Source organism: Euprymna scolopes, chromosome 29, assembly GCF_053919585.1.
Source record: "Euprymna scolopes isolate OS-2025 chromosome 29, ASM5391958v1, whole genome shotgun sequence".
NCBI classification, from domain to species: Eukaryota; Metazoa; Mollusca; class Cephalopoda; order Sepiida; family Sepiolidae; genus Euprymna; species Euprymna scolopes.
In genome coordinates this window covers 51,918,233-51,941,188 of record NC_136510.1, presented here as the reverse complement: position 1 = coordinate 51,941,188, position 22,956 = coordinate 51,918,233, and the positions used below count along the sequence as shown (strand labels likewise).

Sequence of the window (22,956 nt, the reverse complement as noted above, 5' to 3'; positions counted from 1 at the left end):
CTCACTCCCGGCTCTCTCTTCCAGCTCTCTCTCTCGGCTTTTTTTTCTCTCTCGCTGCCAGCTTTCTCTCTCTCCCGTCTTTCTCTCTCTCTCTCTCCCGTCTTTCTCTCTCTCTCTCTCCCGTCTTTCTCCCTCTCTCTCTCCCGTCTTTCTCTCTTTCTCTCTCCCGTCTTTCTCTCTCCCGTCTTTCTCTCTTTCTCTCTCCCGTCTTTCTCTCTCTCTCCCGTCTTTCTCTCTCTCTCTCTCCCGTCTTTCTCTCTCTCTCTCTCTCCCGTCTTTCTCTCTCTCCCCCGTCTTTCTCTCTCTCCCGTCTTTCTCTCTCTCTCTCCCGTCTTTCTCTCTCTCTCTCTCTCCCGTCTTTCTCTCTCTCTCTCTCTCCCGTCTTTCTCTCTCTCTCTCCCGTCTTTCTCTCTCTCTCTCCCGTCTTTCTCTCTCTCTCTCCCGTCTTTCTCTCTCTCTCTCCCATCTTTCTCTCTCTCTCTCCCGTCTTCTCTCTCTCTCTCTCTCCCGTCTTTCTCTCTCTCTCTCCCGTCTTTCTCTCTCTCTCTCCCGTCTTTCTCTCTCTCTCTCCCGTCTTTCTCTCTCTCTCTCCCGTCTTTCTCTCTCTCTCTCCCGTCTTTCTCTCTCTCTCTCCCGTCTTTCTCTCTCTCTCTCTCCCGTCTCTCTCTCTCTCTCTCTCCCGTCTTTCTCTCTCTCTCTCTCCCGTCTTTCTCTCTCTCTCTCTCTCTCTCTCCCGTCTTTCTCTCTCTCTCTCTCTCTCTCCCGTCTTTCTCTCTCTCTCTCTCTCTCTCCTCCCGTCTTTCTCTCTCTCTCTCTCCCGTCTTTCTCTCTCTCTCTCGTCTTTCTCTCTCTCTCTCTCTCTCGTCTTTCTCTCTCTCTCGTCTTTCTCTCTCTCTCTCTCGTCTTTCTCTCTCTCTCTCTCTCGTCTTTCTCTCTCTCTCTCTCTCGTCTTTCTCTCTCTCTCTCGTCTTTCTCTCTCTCTCTCTCGTCTTTCTCTCTCTCTCTCTCTCTCTCGTCTTTCTCTCTCTCTCTCTCTCTCTCTCGTCTTTCTCTCTCTCTCTCGTCTTTTCTCTCTCTCTCTCGTCTTTCTCTCTCTCTCTCGTCTTTCTCTCTCTCTCTCGTCTTTCTCTCTCTCTCTTGTCTCTCTCTCTCTCGTCTTTCTCTCTCTCTCTCTTTCCCGTCTTTCTCTCACTCTCTTTCCCGTCTTTCTCTCTCTCTCTCTTTCCCCTCTTTCTCTCTCTCTCTCTCTTTCCCCTCTTTCTCTCTCTCTCTCTTTCCCGTCTTTCTCTCTCTCTCTCCCGTCTTTCTCTCTCTCTCTCTCTCTCTTTCCCGTCTTTCTCTCTCTCTCTCTCTTTCCCGTCTTTCTCTCTCTCTCTCTCTTTCCCGTCTTTCTCTCTCTCTCTCTCTTTCCCGTCTTTCTCTCTCTCTCTCTTTCCCGTCTTTCTCTCTCTCTCTCTTTCCCGTCTTTCTCTCTCTCTCTCTCTCCCGTCTTTCTCTCTCTCTCCCGTCTTTCTCTCTCTCTCCCGTCTTTCTCTCTCTCTCCCGTCTTTCTCTCTCTCTCCCGTCTTTCTCTCTCTCTCCCGTCTTTCTCTCTCTCTCCCGTCTTTCTCTCTCTCTCCCGTCTTTCTCTCTCTCTCCCGTCTTTCTCTCTCTCTCCCGTCTTTCTCTCTCTCTCCCGTCTTTCTCTCTCTCTCCCGTCTTTCTCTCTTTCTCCCGTCTTTCTCTCTCTTTCTCCCGTCTTTCTCTCTCTCTCTCCCGTCTTTCTCTCTCTCTCTCTCTCCCGTCTTTCTCTTTCTCTCTCTCCCGTCTTTCTCTTTCTCTCTCTCCCGTCTTTCTCTTTCTCTCTCTCCCGTCTTTCTCTTTCTCTCTCTCCCGTCTTTCTCTTTCTCTCTCTCCCGTCTTTCTCTTTCTCTCTCTCCCGTCTTTCTCTTTCTCTCTCTCCCGTCTTTCTCTTTCTCTCTCTCCCGTCTTTCTCTTTCTCTCTCTCCCGTCTTTCTCTTTCTCTCTCTCCCGTCTTTCTCTTTCTCTCTCTCCCGTCTTTCTCTCTCTCTTTCCCGTCTCTCTCTTTCTCTCTCTCCCGTCTTTCTCTCTCTCTCTCTCCCGTCTCTCTCTCTCTCTCTCTCCCGTCTCTCTCTCTCTCTCCCGTCTCTCTCTCTCTCTCTCTCTCCCGTCTTTCTCTCTCTCTCTCTCCCGTCTTTCTCTCTCTCTCTCTCCTGTCTTTCTCTCTCTCTCCTGTCTTTCTCTCTCTCTCTCCTGTCTTTCTCTCTCTCTCTCTGTCCCTTCTCTCTTTCTCTCTGTCCCTTCTCTCTTTCTCTCTCTCTCTTCCGTCTTTCTCTTTTTATGCTTTTTGTTTTCTTTCTCTAATCATCCTTAACTCTTAGTTTGAAAAGTTTATCATCATCAATTAGAATGTATTTCTTTCCAACGCAGCTTCTTTTAACATCAATTTGCTAATGGGATTCTTTATCCATTAATTCATCTTGATGATTTTTCTCTTCTCTAAAAATCTTTTTTGATATTAAAACAAATCTCAAGATAAAAATCCTGATAAGATCTTGTTTAAACTTTAGAAAATGCCAAAAGTAATAAATGTATCAAACTCTTTTGGATATTCGAGACCCGACCCCCCCCCCCCCCCCAAAAAAAAAAAAGTGTATGCTTATCCAGTTTTAATATAAAACTGGTCGAATTTGTTTTATTACAGAATTCCAATATTATGCCAAACTTCATCTTTGGATTTTTTAATTCCAAGTTTTATTTCACCTGCCATTGTATGCATAGCGTTTACTCATATTTTAATGTGGTTGTTTTTTGGGTATCGTCTGTATGTGTACTATTTATATGGCAGATTCAGAGAGGTGAGATATTCTATTTTCACCTGTTTCTCATAATGGAGGTACAAGCTATAAATTCACCTGTTGAGTTCGGAAGCTTCCTTTGTTTATATCTACCTGTAATATATATATATATATATATATATATATATATATTGTAAGTCTTCTTTATCCTTTCATCTTAATTTTGTTTTTTAGAAGACCCATGACAAAGAATTGAGTGGTAGATGTTTTAATACAGTTTAAAGAAGAACAACCACAAAAAAAAGGATGGTAACTGAAGGCTTGACCTGCTCCCTGTTCTCCAACCTAAAAAAAAAAAATCTGCCATGGTTAGTAAAAATCTGCCCCAATTTCTGTGCGAGTTTCTTTTATTTAAGGGAAGAAAACAAAAGTTTGCTAGTGTTGTGCTTGAATGAACAAGTAATAGAAATACCTTGCCAAGGGCTTGATAGTTAAGCAACTGGATGGGGAGGGGTGGGATTTTGAAGAATAGTCAGATATAATAGACTTCTCTTTTTTTCTCATAGATAGAAATGATATGAGACTGCTACAATGGATATGTAATGTGGGTTTGAAAGATGGGCTTAGTTCTGATGACTTCAGAGGAAGATTAATTCTTGGATAGTGTAGAATGATGTGTACAGAAGAGTAGACTTCAACTCTCTCCTTCTATGGCTATGTCGAAAGAATGGGTGAGAGTGCTCGGATTAGATGTGGAACAGTTGAGGTAGCAGGTTCAGTTCATGGGGAAGTGCAAGGAAAATATAGGAAGTGGTAAAAATGTGTGGATAAATAAGAACCTGACCAGAGATAGTTTAATGTGAAGTCAATTTTTTAAAGCCTCCAAGCATGGAAAATGGACATTAAATTGAATATAATGGTGATTTCTCCTTTTTCCTAATCTCCCTACCTCAGTATGTCTATCCCTTTTTAATTGAAAGAAGTTACATTTTTCTATTTTATCTTTTTTAAAAATCTGTGGAACTTGAATAGCGTTTTATTTTTTTCAGATTGTATGATCATCTCTTGCAAACAGTATATTATACTTTATTATTTTTACTTTTTTTTTTTTTTTTTTTCTGGCGTTGTCTTACTGTTAATATAAGCAAATAGTTCTTAACAAATATAGTTTAAGACCTAACAATTTTTGAAGGTTGGGTTTGAGTTGGACCTGAAATGGTGGAGCCTTGTCTATACAAACAAAATGATTCATCTTGTTAAAACAGACATTTTGAAAAAATCTTTTTTTCATATATTTTAGAAATAATCAAAACTATGTAAACATTTAAATCAACTTTCATAAATCATCTGAAAGTAATAATTTACATCCCAAAGTTAATTTATTCATATTCTATATCTAATCTATTCATGTTTTTTTTTCTTCATACTTTATCGATACTAAACTGAAAAATATCTCGTTTTTATGTTAATGTATTACAATATATTTTCAATTTGGTTATTGTAGATTTGTACATGGTTTTTCTTTTAAATTTGTCTTTCTACATGGTCTCTTTTTTTTTCCAGCTTTATTTAATTAATCAAACTCTAACAATATTTACTAATTTATGCAATTGAATTGTAAATGGACCTGAAATATGAGTATCTTTTTTCATGTCTAAAAGTTTTAAAATTTTAAATTAGTGTTCAAACAATTAACTTGATGAATCATCTGTTCATGCTGAGTTGTAGATATCCATATATTCTTTGCATCATTTTATTAATCTTCTCTAACTGAATATAGTAGAAAGTTTTATTAGCTAATCAAAGGCGTTCATACTACTGGAACATCCTTTAATAAGTGTAAGATGACCGCACCTCCAAATAATAGGTGCGGCCATCTTACACTTATTAAAGGATGTTCCAGTAGTATAAATCAATCAAAAAGGAAGTTGCTCACAATGAAAAATGTGGAAGAGAAGCTGTACAACTAAAATTCTATGACTTTTAATATAGTTAATTTAGTGATATTAAGCCTCCATTATGAAATTATAAAAAATGATTGAAATTTGATCAGTAATAGAAAATCTGTACATTGTCTGTAATTGAATTTCATTTCATTTAGATATGAACACTTTTTTCTGGTTAAAGATTGAACTTATTTCTTTTTGGGTAATTGCTATTGTTTGAGTCATTACTATTTCTTGTAATTATATTGTTCTTATATTAATCACATTTTGTACACATTTTACTTTTATTTTCTACTATTCTAAGGTATTCTATTATTTCAAAGTTTTCACAGCAACTATAGGACAGTTTTAACTTGTTTAATATTTTGTGTAAGAGAAAGTGTTTTTTGACAGGATTTAGGGATTTCTTACCATATTTAGTTTTTAGCATCTGGTTATAGGGTGGCATGAACCAAAGGATGTTTCTTTTTCTCTTATTTTTCTCTTTAATTATAACTAGTGGGGGTACCCGATGTTGCCTGGGTATTTGGAGGTGTGTGTTGAGCACAAAAAATAATAATAAAATAAGTGTTAGCAGGCAGGCAGGCTTTAACCGTGAAGCGTGTTTTCCGCGTGTTTGGGGGGGGGAATGTGTTAGTAGGCAGGGAGGTTTAAACTCGTGACGCAAAGGCGGAAAAGAAAGTGAAAGAAAACGTGAACTTTTACTGCTACGCTACGAAGCCATAGGAAGTGGAAAGCGTTCAAATTAGCGATGTCTATCAAAATGTTGACTTGCTAAGTGAATGCAGAAATGAACGTTGGCTGAAGGGCAGTGCAGCTTTCTGCCGTTTCATGAATTTGTTTCCCCACGATGTTAGGGAAAACTAGCTCCGCCCAAGAAGGGGGAGCTCTCCAAATGAATAGCAGTTGTTTGATATGAAGGATTTTCCCCACATTGATCAAAGCTAATTGCTTTTCTGGAGGTCCCAGCCGAGAAGGCCAACGAATGATGTTCACTTTCGATTCAGTTTCGCTTTTATACGAAAAACTCAAACACGCAAGAGGATGTAATAGTATGAATTTTATAGAAGTCGATCAAAATAAATCTAGATATGACGCTCGTTTGCAAATCGTAGATATTATGATCTAGGGCGTATATAAAAAGTTGTAAAAAAATAATAACCCTTTCGAGACCCCCCCTCCCTCTTCGAAAAAAAAAACAACCTTTGCTGGACATACAAAAACGCGCACGCCACGTTTGCCTTTTGTGTGTGTGTGTCTAGAGAGAGAGAGAGAGAGAGAGAGAGAGAGAGAGAGAGAGAGAGATTATTGGTATCTTTCTGTTTATATTTACTCTTGATATTATACCAACTACATTTTAAAGCTGTGCTGTATATATTAAATGAATGCTTAGTAAGTTTTGCTGCTAGAATTATTGCTAAGCTTCTGTTTGATAAAACTAGAAATATTTTTTTTCTGGTTGATGAAAGGGTGAGGACTTCGGGTTCACATTTATTGAGTTGGCGTTATCTTTTAAAAATATGGTTCATGAATTTTTCTTGAAAGTTGGAAGTGACAACTAAAGTTAGTAATATTTGTGTTATGTCAACTGTTGAACCCAATTTTATTTTCATATATAATTTTTCAAAGTTTTCACTTTTGACCTTGTCCAAATCCCTTCATATAGCTAATTCATCATTTGTATATAAGCTGATATCATTATTATCAAATATATTTATGAAGGTATATAGAATAAGTCTGATGCCTTTCCAGAGTCCAAGGCATACATTGCCAAGTCAAAGGCATTGGTCAGTACATATCCATTGATCATTATTATTGATGTAAAACTGATAATGTGGATGTCATTCTTGAATATGTTGGTATACATCTTTGCAAACTCTAACATAATGTTATATATAGAGATGGTTAGAAATCTATGCTGATGAACTGTAAGAAGATATGTTTACTTTAATTTTCAATATTCTAAAACCGAGTGTTTAGTTTGATTCGACATCTTTTTTTTATTTTCTTAGTTCTAGAAAGATTGTCTTGCTAATGCTGCCTATTTTAGGTTTTAATTTACTATACTTGCTACTAATTTTCTCAGCTTTATTCACTTCTAGTATTTATTATATTCATGTAGTTGCATGTATTAGTGTTAACTTTTTTGTCGCTTTTCATAACGTTTTTTTGTGATTAATCTGTTTGTTGATTTAGTTATTTTTTTGCAAAGATTTTGTCAGTTGTATATGTTTCTCCCGTTGTGTATGTAATTGCTTTTGAAAATGGTTGTTGTGGAATTTTAAATCTCTAATTATATTCCTAAAGTGATTTCGAAACTAATAAGGTCTATTTTAGGTGCATTTTGTATATATATTCTTTTTTTTTTTTTCAATCCATAGCATTCTTTTGTATCATGGTTTATTAAGGAAGAAGTGTACTACCAGCGCATTTTGGCATATTAGTTTTTCTATTTTATAATATATCCATGTTTGCTAGGCATTGGAATGCTTTTAAGTGATGTTTCTTGGTTATTTTTTTTAATATTTATTTGTCTAGTGGTGAAATAAATTATTGTACAAGTGTTCAACTACCTCAGAAGCTATTTTTAATGATTGTGTGTGTCTCTCTCATATATATATATATATATATATATGTATGAGAGAGACACACATATATATATATACACACACATATATATATATATACACACATATATATATATATATATGAGAGAGAGGGCGACCTAGCTTGTTATCATTTTGGACAAGAACTACGCATCAATATGGAAATTTATGTATAAACAGATTATATTTATGTTAGCTCTCTCTGTGATATTGAGCACTCCCATCTATTCTATATTCAAGTGCAATACTAATTTTTATTTCTGTCACTGCTGACCTAGCATCCCTCTCCCATCAGGGTTTTTATTTTTTTATTTTTTTTATGGTAATCTTTGTTGGATTTTATCCTCATCTCCAACCTAAATTTACTGCTTGGATAAGAAAGGAGGAAAAATTGGACAAAACTCCAGGTGGACCTGAAAGTGTTCATACAAAGCCACTTTTACTGAACCCCCTCCCCCCTCTCTCTGTGAGCAAGTGTGGGTAATTGTGATGAATTAGACTGTTGGGCGCAAAAGTGGGGTTGCTGCAACAGCCAGCATCTGACACTGTTCTTTTTCCCTCCATTTGTCCTTCAAGAAAGAAAGATGAGGCGACTGAAGAAGGGGTTGGGTGGGTGTAGGGTAAGTGAGAGGACTGACTGAAGTGATCCAGAACAAAAAGTGATGGAGATGTTGGATGGCAAAAGCATCAGGCTCCCAATGTTAGGACTACCCCCACACCTTCTTTTAAATAAGGGGTGCTTTGTATTATTGACCCTACCCCACCTCTCCAGCACCTTTCAAGTCAGTCATCCTTTTTGTATTGAACCCTTCCCCTCTGCATGTCTAACTTTAAAAAAATTATTCTCTTATTTCAGCAACTGTTGATGATTGTAACGAGGGAGGGGAGGCAGGTGTGGTCCTACACCCCTTGTTGCATTTAGTTATAGGGTGTCTGCACTTCATATAAAAGGAAAAAATGGGGGAAGGGGCGCAACTCTGATCCCCTCCCTCCCTTTTTTTGTAAGGAGTAAAGTGCTTATATTTAAAAAAAAAAACAAATCATATTCTTTCAAACTCTTTTCTTGTGTGTTAAAATTTGGATAGAGTAGATTATAGGTGCTATCTCCTTCCCTCCCTTCTGTGTGTCCCCATATATCTCCCTTATGTTGTTCAAGATGAGGATTTAGACAATGTTAAGAAATGTGCATGATGCAATGTTTTTGTTTTTTCTTTTTTGGCGCCATTCTTGAGTATGAGATGCAATCCGTTGAGTGGAAAAGAAAAAAATGATGGCATTTAAAAGAAATAGACATCACTTTGGTAGTAATGATGATGATGCAATATGCAGCCCCCCCTCCCCAAAGCATACTAAAGTGTTCATTTGTGGTGCACAACCCGTGCGCCTTTCCTCTCTTAGACAGGGTGCAAAAAAGCATCTTTTAGCTTAATGAGCCCCACACTCTATACCAAGCTTTAGTTCCTGTTGTATTGCTGCATCTCTGTACTTGTTTTACAAGTACTTCCATAAAATGTGCCCCTAACGAACTTACTGGATTTGTATGCCCTTCAATGCAAATACCTCTGATCTCATTCGACGAGCAGAAAATCCTACCCTTTCACTGTAGAGGCCCCTAAATGATTGAAGAGTTTCTACTCTAATAACTTCTTTCCTTGGACTGCTCGACTTTGGAATTCCCTTCCTGTTCTCTGTTTGCCCAACATGCAAAAATTTTAATGTAATTTGAATAAACATCTTGCTACCCAACTCCCCACCCAGATTGGCCTCACTATAAATTTAGCCTTCATCACATTTTAGTAGCAATATGCTTTGTTTGGGTTAACCAAAATTTTTAAAAAATGCATCATTCTTATCTATGGAAATAAATGTTAATAATATTAAAATCAGAAATTAAACCAGAATGGGATTGATTATAGTGATGTCATCTGTCTCCATGTGGAAAGAGGGATAATTGGCCTAATGGATATTTTGTGATGTGAACTATGATCTGATCTATTATCTTATGTAATCATTGTTGAGAACTGACACTGGTGAAGTGAATGACATGGACCAAATTTGAATCTTGTCTGTTCCATAGCATCACCTTCACTTAGGGATGTTGGCAACCTTCCTATGATTCTTCTATAAAGAACCAGAAAACCAATGTCAACAACAGAATTAAGCTGACCAATCTGATTTATACAAATTTAATTTACTGTTCGGAATGATATAAACACACTGTAAAACAAACAACTTGTGTTCAATTCATTGTGTAAAAGAAATCATTTACAATAAACATAAATTATATTAAAGGACTCAAACATTTAAACTTAATTTTTTTTATTTTTTTTTCATTTTTTGAGAGATAACCTATTTGCTTGTAAGAAATGTAAGGCAGATGAGAACTCAGATGCAAAGAAAGCATATTTGGATGCTGAAGCTATTGAGGTTGTTAACAAGATTTGTTAGCAAAAATTTCATGCCAATGTAATTGCAAAAGTTCAGAGTGGATGGAGTAAATCCAGCAAACGTCTGCCATTTCTAATTAGCAGAGCATTAACATTGTTGACCAGTGTCTATCGTGCATGTGTACGCAATATGATTATGTATTGAAGTGAAACTTAGCCAGTGAAGGTTGAGGACATATGTTGCATGGAGAGATATGATGTAAGAATGATACAATGTACATGTAATATGAGTCTTAAAGACAGGTTTAGTTTTGATGGCCTTAAATCTGGACAATATTGGGACATATGTGCAGAACAGGAGACTTTGATTGTATCGCAACATTGAAAGACTTGATGAGAATTCTTGGTTGAGATAGCAGATTTAGTTTGCAAAGGAAGGGGCAAGGAAAATACAGGACATGAGTTGAAAGAGAGGGGTATAAATAAAGATCTGACCATAAGTTAGTTTGGAAGTCAGTTTCTAAAAGCCATTCAACACATGTCAATATGTAAAACAGACGTTAAACCAAATATAATGAATCGTGATTTTTGTGTAGTTCATAAATTCTCAGAGTAAAGAACCGTCACTATTCGCTCGTATTTGTGAGTATTGCTATTTACAACTGTATTTTTTTTTTATATTAGCAAGCTTAAAGGCTTTTGTTTTTCTGTTTTGTATATGTACAAAGATTTCTCAATTAGCCAATATATATCTATGAGTGTACATCCTCTGTCAAAAGTGAGGGGAAAAATAATACTTGTGTTTGCATTAATATTCATATAAGATAAATGTCCAAAGTTGAAAAAAAGATAGAATTGGTGTCAGACTTGGTATTTGTTTTCTTTATTCTCCACAATTCAAATGCTTTTGTCCGGAAGATTTTTATTAAATTTTGTGTGATGAGATGGATACCTATCTTAATTATAAAACTCTGTGAACCGTCCGGGCATCCTTCCTTGCTTGCTTGAATCCTGTAATAAATAATATTATCCAAAATTCTTCATAAGTTTTGGTTTCAATTCTATTTTTTTTTTTTTTTTACTTTTGAAATTACTATTATATATTGGATACGATATAATATATAATCTATACAGATTTGACTCTACAGTAATATATAGATGAAATCTACATAAATTAAAATATATTTACGCATATTTTATGATCAGGCAAGGCTGGGCGTCTCCGCTAGTATTTATGTATAAATGTACATTGTTCTTTATTATTCTTGTGACTTTCTGATTATTCAATTAATTTCAGTGGCAATTGTAATCTAATAAAGTTTATGAATTTATGGTTACTTTGCTGAATATTAGAAATGCATCTATGTAAATAAAAGTGAATCTGTTCAAACAAAAAACAATGTGTCACTCTTAAGTGGTTGTGACTACAGCATTAGCTGCCAGTGATGATCGTTAGTGTTGGCAACATCATGTGAGTGATGATCGTTAGTGTTGGCAACATCATGTGAGTGATGATCGTTAGTGTTGGCAACATCATGTGAGTGATGATCGTTAGTGTTGGCAACATCATGTGAGTGATGATCGTTAGTGTTGGCAACATCATGTGAGTGATGATCGTTAGTGTTGGCAACATCATGTGAGTGATGATCGTTAGTGTTGGCAACATCATGTGAGTGATGATCGTTAGTGTTGGCAACATCATGTGAGTGATGATCGTTAGTGTTGGCAACATCATGTGAGTGATGATCGTTAGTGTTGGCAACATCATGTGAGTGATGATCGTTAGTGTTGGCAACATCATGTGAGTGATGATCGTTAGTGTTGGCAACATCATGTGAGTGATGATCGTTAGTGTTGGCAACACCATGTGAGTGATACCTACTGAGATGCCATCTTTTACTTTTGACTCTGGATGTCTAATTTAATAATTAATATTGGAAACTGGGGTATATTTTGAGATCAAATGTCATTCTTTTTACAAAAATGACATCAAATTATTAGTGTTGGAATAAGGAAACTGTTAATGATGAATGTCAAACGTTGCCATAAAGTTGTTTTATTAAGTATGCCCGGCATTTGATAAATGTATTATGTTATATGTCATCCACAGAAAGCTGCAGACATATCTTTTAGGAAATTTGTTTTGCACAACTAAAAAGTCACTTTATCATAAACTAGCAGGCCACCTGGCATGGCTGAGTTGTAAAATATGCTTAAATATATTTATGCAGATTTTGTATTTATTATTATAGAGCTAATTCTCTGTTGATTATTATATTGTACCCAATTTATAGCAGTCATTTGAAAAGTAAAAAAAAAAGAAATGACTTGGTTGCCATCAATTAAAATTAAAGTTAAAACATTTAGTTATCCACCTTATTCTTTAGCGTCTAATCTAAATTCATATCCATACAAAAACTGAAAAAACTGTTAAAGATATGTGTATATTTACACATGCATATAAATAACATGTTTACTTAACTTGCCTCCCAAGTTCCAATATTTTTCAATTTTGATCCCTTAGCAGCTATTTTTACCGGCTAAAAATAAAATCTCATTTGTTCCACGGATCCAAATTCCCTATATATCAAGTTCCAAGTGTAGACCGAAAATTGACAGTAACTTGGTTGAGAACATTCCTCAAACATATAAGGTCATTTATATATATATATATATAATCGTTGATAAGTTCTTGCGATTTTTAACTTAAATTCAGATGAACATATTTTGGCTCAAACAAAAATTTATTGGTCGAAATAAAAACCATCAGAATGAAAACACTTTTGCCAACACAAAGCAAGTGTATTTATGCCAGTAACATAAAAATGTTGTGTTCTAGTGGTGATGAAGTCACTGAAGGCGTTTTTGATATCGCTTAGATTTTTAAAGCATTTCTCATGCAGAAAGTTGAGATGTTTGAAAAAGTGGTAGTGTGTAGGTGAGAGGTCTGGAGAGTATGACGGATTAGGCAGTTTTGTAGCCCAATTCGTTCAACTTCTGCAGGGTCAGTTTAGCAACGTGCGGTCGGGCATCATTGTGAAGGAGAATTGGACCTTTTCTGTTGACTAATTCTGGGTGTTGTCAAAGTTTCTGATACATTTCATCCATTTGCTGACAGTACTTCGCTGTCATAATGGTTTTGCCTGCATTCAAGAACCTGTAGTGGATGAGACCCGTTGCAAACAACCAAACAGACAGTATGACATTGTTTTGGTGTAACTCTGGCTTCGGGAAGTGTTGTGGAGCTTTATTGGCATCTAACGACTGAACTGAGCATTGCCGGTTGTCGTGAAGAACCCACTTTTCATTGCAAGCCACAATCCGATTGAGAAATGGGTTGTTCTTGTTGCATAAAAGAAAGGAAGATGACACTAAATAACAATGTTTTTTGTCATTATATTCATGAGGCACCCATTTATCAAGTGTTTTTTCCTTTCCTATCTCTCTCAAGTAGTTGGAAATCGTCTTATACATTATGTCTAATTCACAAGCAAGTTCTGGAACAGTTGTTTGTGGATTTGTTTCAACTAAAGCTCTTAATTGATCGTTGTCAACATCTGATGGCTGACCACTATGTTCATCATCTTCAAAACTTTCGTTACAAAATTTCTTAAACCACGATTGTGCTGTATGTTCAGTAGTGATTCCTGGGCCAAATACTTTCTTGATATTGCAAACTATTTTCAGCAGCTTTTGACCTAGCTTGAATTGAAATAAGAAAAATTGTGTGAATTTGCCTTTTCCATCTTTTATTCAACGTTCTGAAAAGAAAACAGTTTTAAAACGATTGTAATTTAAACGATTAGATAGAGCGAAAAACACTTTAAAATGATATATATATATATATATATATATATATATATATATATATATATAGTAAATGATATTATAATGAAAGCTTATTTGAAAATTCCATAAGAACTTTCTTAACCTAATATATATATATATATAGAGAGAGAGAGAGAGAGAAAGAGACATTTATAGATTCATTATTCTTTAAAATTTTTGTATAGAAGTAGTCTCATTTTGGCATCTAATTTACATTTGTTTGTGGTATGTCCAGACACTGTAAATTAGATGAAGAAGTATTATTCTGTCAGTGCTCACAGAGATATTAAGACAGATTAGATTAATCAACATATTGAAAGAAATACATGGATAGGTAAGAGAGAGATTAATAACTTGTCTAGTTAATTATGAATTACGGCTAAATTAAAGGGAACCATGTTATTTTTTTAAGTAGAACTCAATTTCAGAACTAAAGTGCATTTGAACATGTACTTTATATTAAAGTATGTAGGAAAGAAGAAATATTGAACTTAGATTTTGTGTGTGTATGTAACTTGAACCTTTAACTTTTTTGCTTATTAGCAAGAATTAAGCTTGCCTTTTCTCCCTATTTCTTCAAAATGAAATGTATTTGAACCCTGTTATTTCGTATCAAATTTTTCCTGGATTCCTGAAAAAAAAAACCCAAAAGTTCTTTGTCATAATATTAATAACATTTTGTATATGATCATAATTTTGTTTGCCTTGTTATTTGGCTTGCTGTAACTGAAAAAGAAAAAAAAATGCCAAAAGACAATTATTCTTGTGCGCTTTTATTTCATAGCAAAGCTTTTGCTTGGAATTTTTTGAATATTTCTTCTCCTTTCTTTACAAATCAGAGCTAAGAAGAAAATTGTGTCGTTAGGTCGTCTATCGCGGCACTAAAGATTGCTCTCTACAATTTTCTTTGTAACTTTTATTCCTTCTCATCAAATTCGTTTTGCTTTGACCCATTTTTATATTCCCTTCATGATTTAGATTTTTTTTATTTGGGGAAGGGGTTCTTTAGTTGCTTGCTTCTTGATCTATCCTTTTAAGTCCTTGCATTTTCTAACTACTGATATATTACTTTAGAAAAAATATATGATGTCATTTTATATACTCAGATTTTTATTTTTCAAAGCTGTAATCATGGGTGTAGGATTTATTTTGTCATCAAAATTGAGAGCAAGTACTTTTGTAATGATGACATATTGGAATATGATTAAAATTAACTTTTTTTTCTCCTTTCCTAAATCGTTCGGCTATGTGTTATATGATTAAGCTATCTGCTAAAATATGCTTGCACATATTTTTGAAAATGAAAGGCTGTGAATGTTTGAAACATTTTAATATTTATTTTCCATTTAAGTAATCTGCTAGTGAGAACAACATTAGCAGCGTTTTTATGGGGAATAGTCATAAAGGTCTTAGTTTTTGACTTTCTTAATTTCGTCTCTTCTGTATGATTGTTTTAGTATATTTGTTGTGTTGGAATACGTTTGTATATTTGTGTTTTTTCAATCTGCTTTTATAGATATATCTTTGTGTGAATTTGTGTTTCACTGGTCATGTGTAATACTTGTAGGTGTGTATTCCTGTTGCTTTTTTTTTTTTTTTTGCATGGAGGTCACCACTTATCAAGGGGCATCCCCACTTGTAATATTTGAATGCACTCGTATGTATGATTGAAAGAAATTTTATTTCAATTGTTTTAATTAGTCCGAATTTGCAATTAGCTCATCAGGTGATGCTTCTCTTACTAGTTTGTCTATCACTTCCATCCTTTTTTTCTTTAAGCTCCCCATTCTTATTTTATAGCATGTATATCACTGTCACTCTCCATTAACAGTCATAAGGTAATAAAATTAAATGTATAACTCAAAATTGGAATAGACCGTTATAAACGAAAGGAAATATCACCACATATACTAATACTATTTAACCCATTGTTAGAGAGAGCGAGAGACTAATTTTAGTTTTCAGCGTATTATTTCTTAAAAATTAACTGGCTTTGCAAATTCGCTTACTGATTCAATCTAATCCAGGTTCATTGAGTGACCCAATGGGTAACTTTAAAAAAAAAAAAATGTAGTTAAAGCTATACAAATGTACACTGTCAAAAATGATGTAAAATGTTTTACCTTCACTAGTTTTCGCATTAATATTTATAAAGTAATGTCTGAATCTGAAGGTAGAAAAAAAAAAAGATGAGAAAAAGAAGTGGAAAGGTTCAAAGAAGAAAAATGGGGAAAGAAAAAAAATCTATATAGAAAACAGAAAAAAAAAATCGTGGAAATAGATTGACCTTCTCAATTCCTCTAAATACTTCAAATAAAGTTGACATTTTTTAAAACATTTCGTTTGGTATGATGACATACATTGCTCTTTATTATAGATTTGAGGCTGCACACTTAATCTATTGTTGTAAGTATATTGTTGATGGTGGGTCGTTGGTCTTGCAAAATATTGTTTAGGCCTGAATCTTCATTGGTTGACTTAATTTTGGCTCTGGAGGAGAAACCGCGCAGTTAAGGATGATGAAGTGAACAAAAAAAAAAGAAACAAACACAGAGGCAAGAAAAAGAATGAGACAGCTGGATGACTCAGAATTTGCCCCTCCCCTCCTGGACCAGCTCTATCCTTTTATCCTTTCTCTCACCTGGCCCTTCATCCCTTTACACAACATTGAGTAGTTTAAGATGTGGTACTCTACTTTGAACAAGAAAAAGAATGGGATAGGGTTATGCTACTGAACAAGTGGGTTCATATATATATATATATATATATCATTAAATACGTTCATATATATACAAGTAAAAACTAATATTTTTTAAAAACTGCTCAATATATATATGGAGCTATTATAAGTGAAATTATATAAACATCAGAAAACCCCTACGTCAATCAAGCTTTTGAAAATTTTAGTCATGAACCTCCGAGAAAATTATTAACGTCGTTGAAACATAGACTTATTCTTGTTGGATTTTTTTTAATGTTCATATAATTCTACTTCATATAATTCTACTTCATATAATTATATCGCTAGTACTACTAAAATATAAGGCAAAAATCCAGGGAGTCTTGCTCAATTAATGACCACAGTTTAAATACAATTCCAATCTAACATATCTGAATCTTAACAGGGCTTCCATCCTCCCTATTTTTTTTACTCCTCTTACATAAAACTAGATCAAACTAAATATAGCCCACATGTTGACCACTTAATTCATAATTATCATAGTTAGTTAAAGATGGAATCCTGTCCATACAAATATATAAACATACACATAACTAACTGTATATTTGAGATAGATTATAGGATTAATATTGAAAAGTAAATATTTTCGATTTGGTTTTTTTTTTTTTGTAAATTGATGTTGAGTGATTTTTCTTTAATTTTCTGCACCATTGACTATTTCAGCAATATTCTAAAAAAAAAAAAAAAAAAAAAAAAAAATGGTTGATATGGTTGCAATACTTTTTCTTTGGCCTGTAGCAAGAATCTGAAACTGGTGTAACTCAACCTCCTTCGCTTGAATTGCTTTCAGTTTTCTTTCTTTTTTGTTGATCATGTTTTCCTTTTCTTTGTTAATTTTTTCTTAGCTTTTCATCCCCTCTTCTTTCCTCTCTCCCCTTCTTTCTTTCCTCTCTCCCCTTCTTTCTTTCCTCTCTCCCCTTCTTTCTTTCCTCTCTCCCCTTTCTTTCCTCTCTCCCCTTCTTTCTTTCCTTTCTGCCCCTCCCTTTTCTTTTCTTTTTCTTACCTTTTTCACTGCTCTCTGCATCACCTTCCTTTTTTTTTTTATTATTTGTTAGAACTTCATCTCCCTTCATTAATCAGCAGCTGTTGAATAATTTCAACATGCTATTCAATTTGCTTTATTCTTTCTTCAAATTCTCTTGTTTAAATTGAACTTCTTATAATTTAAAGAAAAAGTAGAAAAAAACTGCATTTGTAAGAAAGCTTATTACAATAAAGAGTTTAACATTAAGCAAAAATGTTTTGCATTATTTTGCTCACTTTCTCATAAACAACTATTCTTTTTATAAAAGGAGACATCTGATATTCAGTTCATGTTTTGTAGATTGTTGTTGTTTTTTTTTTTTTTTTTTTTTTTTTTTTTACTGTTCTTATGCATTAACTATTTTGAATTAAATGTCAAATTTGTGATGGACTTATCTCGGTAACACCAGCAATGAAACAGCATCATATAAGCAGATAGACCACAAATCAAATCACTTCTCTAGTGCAATGTTATAGTTTATCTTTATCATTGGAAGACTTCATTCGCTTAACCTTGATTGCATCAAGCATTGATAGTTTTTTTCTCTTTCCCTTTGCAAAACTCAATCATGTTATGCAAAAACAAAAACAATTTTCTTTTACAAAACAAACCAAACTCCAATTAAATGTTTGTAGATATAAAGAACTTGAAGCATAAAAACTTTTTCTAAAATTACTGGATTCGGCAGTAAATAATCGAAAATAGTTGATGTACTATAAAGCAAAATAACCAAATTAATCAGAAGACTTCATTAAAAACTAGCTGTACCCAGCCATTAAAAAAAAAAATAATAAATAAATAAAAAAACAACCCAGTTCCCCATTAAAAAAAGAAAAAAACAATCATGTAAATTAATTTGTTGTTGACCTTTAAAAGTTGCCTTAATTCAAAATAACGTTTCCAATTATTTATTTGTTTGAAAAAAAAAAAAAGAAAAAATATTGCTTTCATTACCGAATTGTTTTATTAAAATTCATAATATTTAATTATAAATAATATTTAGGTTTGGCAATAAATTCCTAAACTCCTGTCACACTAAGTAATTTAGGTGACTGAAATAGGAATTTAAAGATTAAGGACAAAACTGAATTTCCCCAAAGGAAAAAAAAATGTTTGTACACGTTAAAAAAAAAAAAAAAAAAAAAAAAAAAAGGCTACAGCCAAAGCATGAAATAAATAACAGAATATTAACTGGAGAACGATTGCAATTAAAACCAAAAATAAAAAATTAAGGAAAAAAAAACAACCCACTTCCCCGTTAAGCTTTTTACGCAAATTTTTCGCTAAATGTTTGTCCAATTATATTTTGATAAATTTTTATACGATAAATGTTTTGGTTTTGTTTCGGTATTCAAATGGCGCTCGCCCAGTTTAAACCCTGATGAATATGTCATGTGATTTTCTGTTTGTAATAACCAAAAATGTTCCATGGAAAACAGGCCCGTTCTCATTAATTAAATGAAAAAATTTCCGAATAAACGGGTCTCGAAATAAACACCCCAACCCTCCCCATGTTAAGAAAGGTTTTCTGAATAGACAACCCGTAACCGTGTCAGCATACCCGGAAACCTATAGAAGTCGACCTGTGGAATGTGAACGATGATTTTGCCGTAATGTAATAATGTACTGGCGTATCATTCTATGCAGAAATTCCTAAGCTCCTTTCACACTAAGTAATTTAGGTGACTGAAATAGGAATTTGAAGATTAAGGACAAAACTTAATTTCCCCAAGGGAGAAAGTGTTTGTACACATGAGGAAAAAAGTTACAAGAAATTTTTTTCACGGCGAGCTAACCAATTCAGTAAAATGTTGAAGTTAAATGAACCCAATGCAAAAATGCATTTGGAGATAAATATTAGTTTTCTGTGCATAATTCAAAGATAATTAGTACAGTAAAGTCCTAAGATATCGAAGTAAATATGACAAAAAAGGAAACACCTTGTTTGTGATACAAACAGCATCGGTATCGAAATTCATATTGCTTTGAGTTATATCATAACGATGTTTACAATTGCAATTAAATTGGAAAAATAGGAACATGAAAGAAACAAAAGCATATACAATGCAGTAAACCGGAACTGAGGTTTTTAGAGATGCATCTAGAAATGCATTGTTTACATATTTAAATTTCGATCCGAGTGGGTAAATATTTTAAAGTACTCGTAAATTGATTTGTTACTAATCGAGATTGATTTTGTCGTAATCGCTTTACGTGAAAATTTGACAGTTTACATTTTGTAATGCGATAACTGGAAAATAAATATTTAACTCTGTAATCGGAAAAACGGAAACATAAAAAGAAAACATTGAACGAAACTAAAGGAAAAGGAAATGATATAGTATATGTTAATGAAAAAAAAAAAAGAAAAATCACCAAGAAAAGGAGAGAATCGTTTTTGTTTTTTTTTCCTTGTGTAATAATGTTTTGAAATAAATTGTAAATAAGCAATGTATAATTAGGCGTGTTGCGTTTCCCGCAGTAGGAAGCATTTCTGGTTTTGTATGCAACTGCAAAACCCGAAATCGATGTGCGTTCGTATTAGTCCCTTGTGAACGATGAAGTGGCGGTGTAAATGGGAGCAGGGAAAGGAGGAATTAAATAGAGAGAAAAGATTTTACAACTTCCATTGATTGTTATAGGTTTTGGCAGTGAACTCTCACCAGAAAAAATGTAGGAATGTACGATTATCAAGCAAGTGTAGAGGTAATAGGCCTATAGCACACCTCAGATAATGTGCTGCAGTTTGTGCATATTACATTTGCATGAAATGTCTTGAGTTTTAATCCTATTAAGGTCAAACTTAGAGGGAAAAATAACTTCATTTTATTTATATAGAGAAGATAAATGATTGATTTTCTTTTGAAATCAATTGTTATCTACATCTCAACAAACTACTATCTATAAATGGCTTTTATATCTCCAACAGAAAAGGTTATTAACAAAAAAAGAATTTCCATACTTTAGCATATGCTGAAAGCTTGAATATCTTTAGGGGCAAAGAAAACAAAAGCGCATTATTTGACTTTAATAAATTTCTGAATTGTTATCTTTAAATTTTAGTTTCATTCATATGTGTAAAATTGTTAAAGTTCTTATAAATCAACCAGATTTTTTTTTTACTAATTTTTACAACAGAAATTACTGAAAGAAGCCATATGCAATTTCAGTAAAAAAAAAAAAAAAAAAAAAAAAAAAAAATCAGAAATTTGATGCATGCGCACATTGGAATCATTGGCTCTGGTCTTGGGTTAGAAGCACACACACTAACACACACACACACACACACACACACACACACACACACACACACACACATATATATATGTATATATATATATATATATATATATATATTCGTATTTAAAAAGTCGGCTTCGGCAGAAGTGTCTTAATATCTCTCTTTCTTCATTCTACACACAATTTATCTTTCTTTTAATAATAATATTTTTTAACTCCCTCTTTTTTTCCTTGTACCCATTTATGAATTATTTCAAGGAATTTTGCCATTTGGATTATATCAAAATATCTTCCAGTAATGCGATTCTTTTGGATTTTTACTTGGTGATACAAACTTTTCTTGGATTTTACCGTTATTGGATATTCTACTCTTCACCTGACCATCCATTCACGTGAAATTATTTTTCTTTTCCCCCATTCTCTCTGCTTCACTATTTTTTAAAACTTTTACCAAGTAAGCTCTATGGCTTACTTGTAGTTTTACTAAATACTTTGCAAGCAAAATCTGATTTGTTTCCTTTTTGAAAATTAAATGTTTTTAACTCTTCTTAAAGTGTTTTTAACATGTTTTATTATTTGTTCTTTATGAATGATTGTTAGCAAACATGAAACACTTTTTTATTTTATAAATATTTAAAGCTCCCTTGAAATCAAGCACTTTGAGAGAAATATGAAATGTTCTACTGAAGCAATATTGCAAAAGTTCTTGCCTCTGGAAGATTGAATACTTTTACTTTGTAAATAGGTGTAGAGTTTACTTCTCTTAAAATTTAGCTGCATAAGAATGTTGCATTTGAGTCCTTGGAAACTCTAGTCCAGAGTTTGAATCACAGCTCTTCAGTGTGGCTGGACAATATATATTAGTTTTTCAACCTTTAAAACTACATTAAAAACTTTTGATCACAAGTTTTTCGTTGGAAAACTATTTTGCTTGTAAGTCAATGAATCTGTTGCAATCACCTGTATTAGTTTCCTTCCAAGAATTTATGCTAGTCTTGATTTTATTTTAAGGATCATCAGTTGTTTACCATGATAAACTCGTACGCATATGTATAAGAAGGCGACAGGAGTTCTCTGATTTTTGTTAATCAGAAAAAAATAATTCCGGGGGTGGGTACAAATTTTTGCATCCTTATTTTTTCTCTATGACACAAAGAAGACCCCAAGGAGGGTTCACTGGTATATGAGTTCGGTTTTAGGCGGTTCCGATCATGAAACACCTAAGAAAGTTTAGATATTCTAGGCACCCAGAACAGCTCTCACAATATGATAGCTTGGCCTTGATTGATCAACACGAGGACGATTGGTTGTTGATTTGTTGGTCACTTCTGGTTTCTTCACTCCCCTTTTCAGACAGTCCGTGAGCAACACAATGATCTTAAGTAAAAAAAATGGCACATGCCCCACGTTATGATTAGGTTAATTCCATGTACTGCCACGCTGACTCAGGGTTAGCTCTTGCAACTGAAGGCACATTGTTTCATACAACAATTAAGAAAAATACCAATGAAGACGTTCATAGTTTCCTACAACTACAGGATATATTATCAGTTAAACTATCTAATTACAAAGCCAATTATAATACTACTAACAGGGGTGCCCAGCATTGCCCGGGTGTTTGGAAAAAAAAAAAAAGTGGTAGTAGGCAGGCAGGCTTGAACTCGTGATGAAAAGAAGAAAGTGAAAGAAAACCTGAGATCTTACCACTATTCTAAAATGCAAGAGGAAATGAAAAGCGTTCAAATTTATCGATGTCAATCAAAAAGTTGATTTGAAGTGAATGTTAAGAATCATGCAGGCACAGAAATGAAGGTTGCCTGCAGGCCAGTTTCTGCCGTATTTTGCTTTTGGGAAAACCAGCTACCCCCAAAAAGGGTTTCCCCAACATTGATCAAAGCTAATAGCATTTCTGTAGGCCCTGGACGGAAAGCCAGGTGGCCTACTTCGCTCCGATTAGTCTTTTTTTTTTTTTTTATACAGAAAAAGACTAACAAACATGCAAAGGACGGAATAGAGGGAATTTTATAAAAGTCAATCAAAATAAATGTAGAGGCGACATCCGTTTGCAAATTGTAGATATTATAATCTAGGGAGTATATAAAAAGTTCTAAAAAAAAAATAGTAACAGGGTCGAGAAAAAGCCTTTTGTGGACATACAAAAACATGTGTGCTACTTTTGCCTTTTCTATATATAGATCGTAAAAAAGGTGTGAATAGATGTATAGGTGTTTGAAATTGTCACAACAATAGTTTGTTCAAAGAAATATCCTTTTCATGTATCGTAAATCAACAGTAACAAACAAGTTTGTTCTTTTTTCATAATGTTGCTGCCATCAAGCTCACTTATCACAATGGTAAGGAAGGACTTCTGTCAGCGATGTTATGAA

General features: G+C 33.9%; 1 protein-coding gene across 8 annotated transcripts in view; it reads left to right on the top strand.

The window, feature by feature from the left end:
• The window catches only part of LOC145252651 (cleavage and polyadenylation specificity factor subunit 5-like), a 506,089-nt gene that overhangs the window by 264,184 nt on the left and 218,949 nt on the right, over window positions 1–22,956 (top strand). For 2 of the 8 annotated variants that reach the window (XR_013863643.1, XR_013863642.1), the window contains one exon: window positions 3,033–3,166. The exons of the other annotated variants lie outside the window; for them this stretch is intronic. The gene's annotated coding sequence lies outside the window, so the exon portion shown is untranslated. The remainder of the gene's footprint in view (window positions 1–3,032; window positions 3,167–22,956) is intronic. 8 annotated transcript variants of the gene reach the window in all.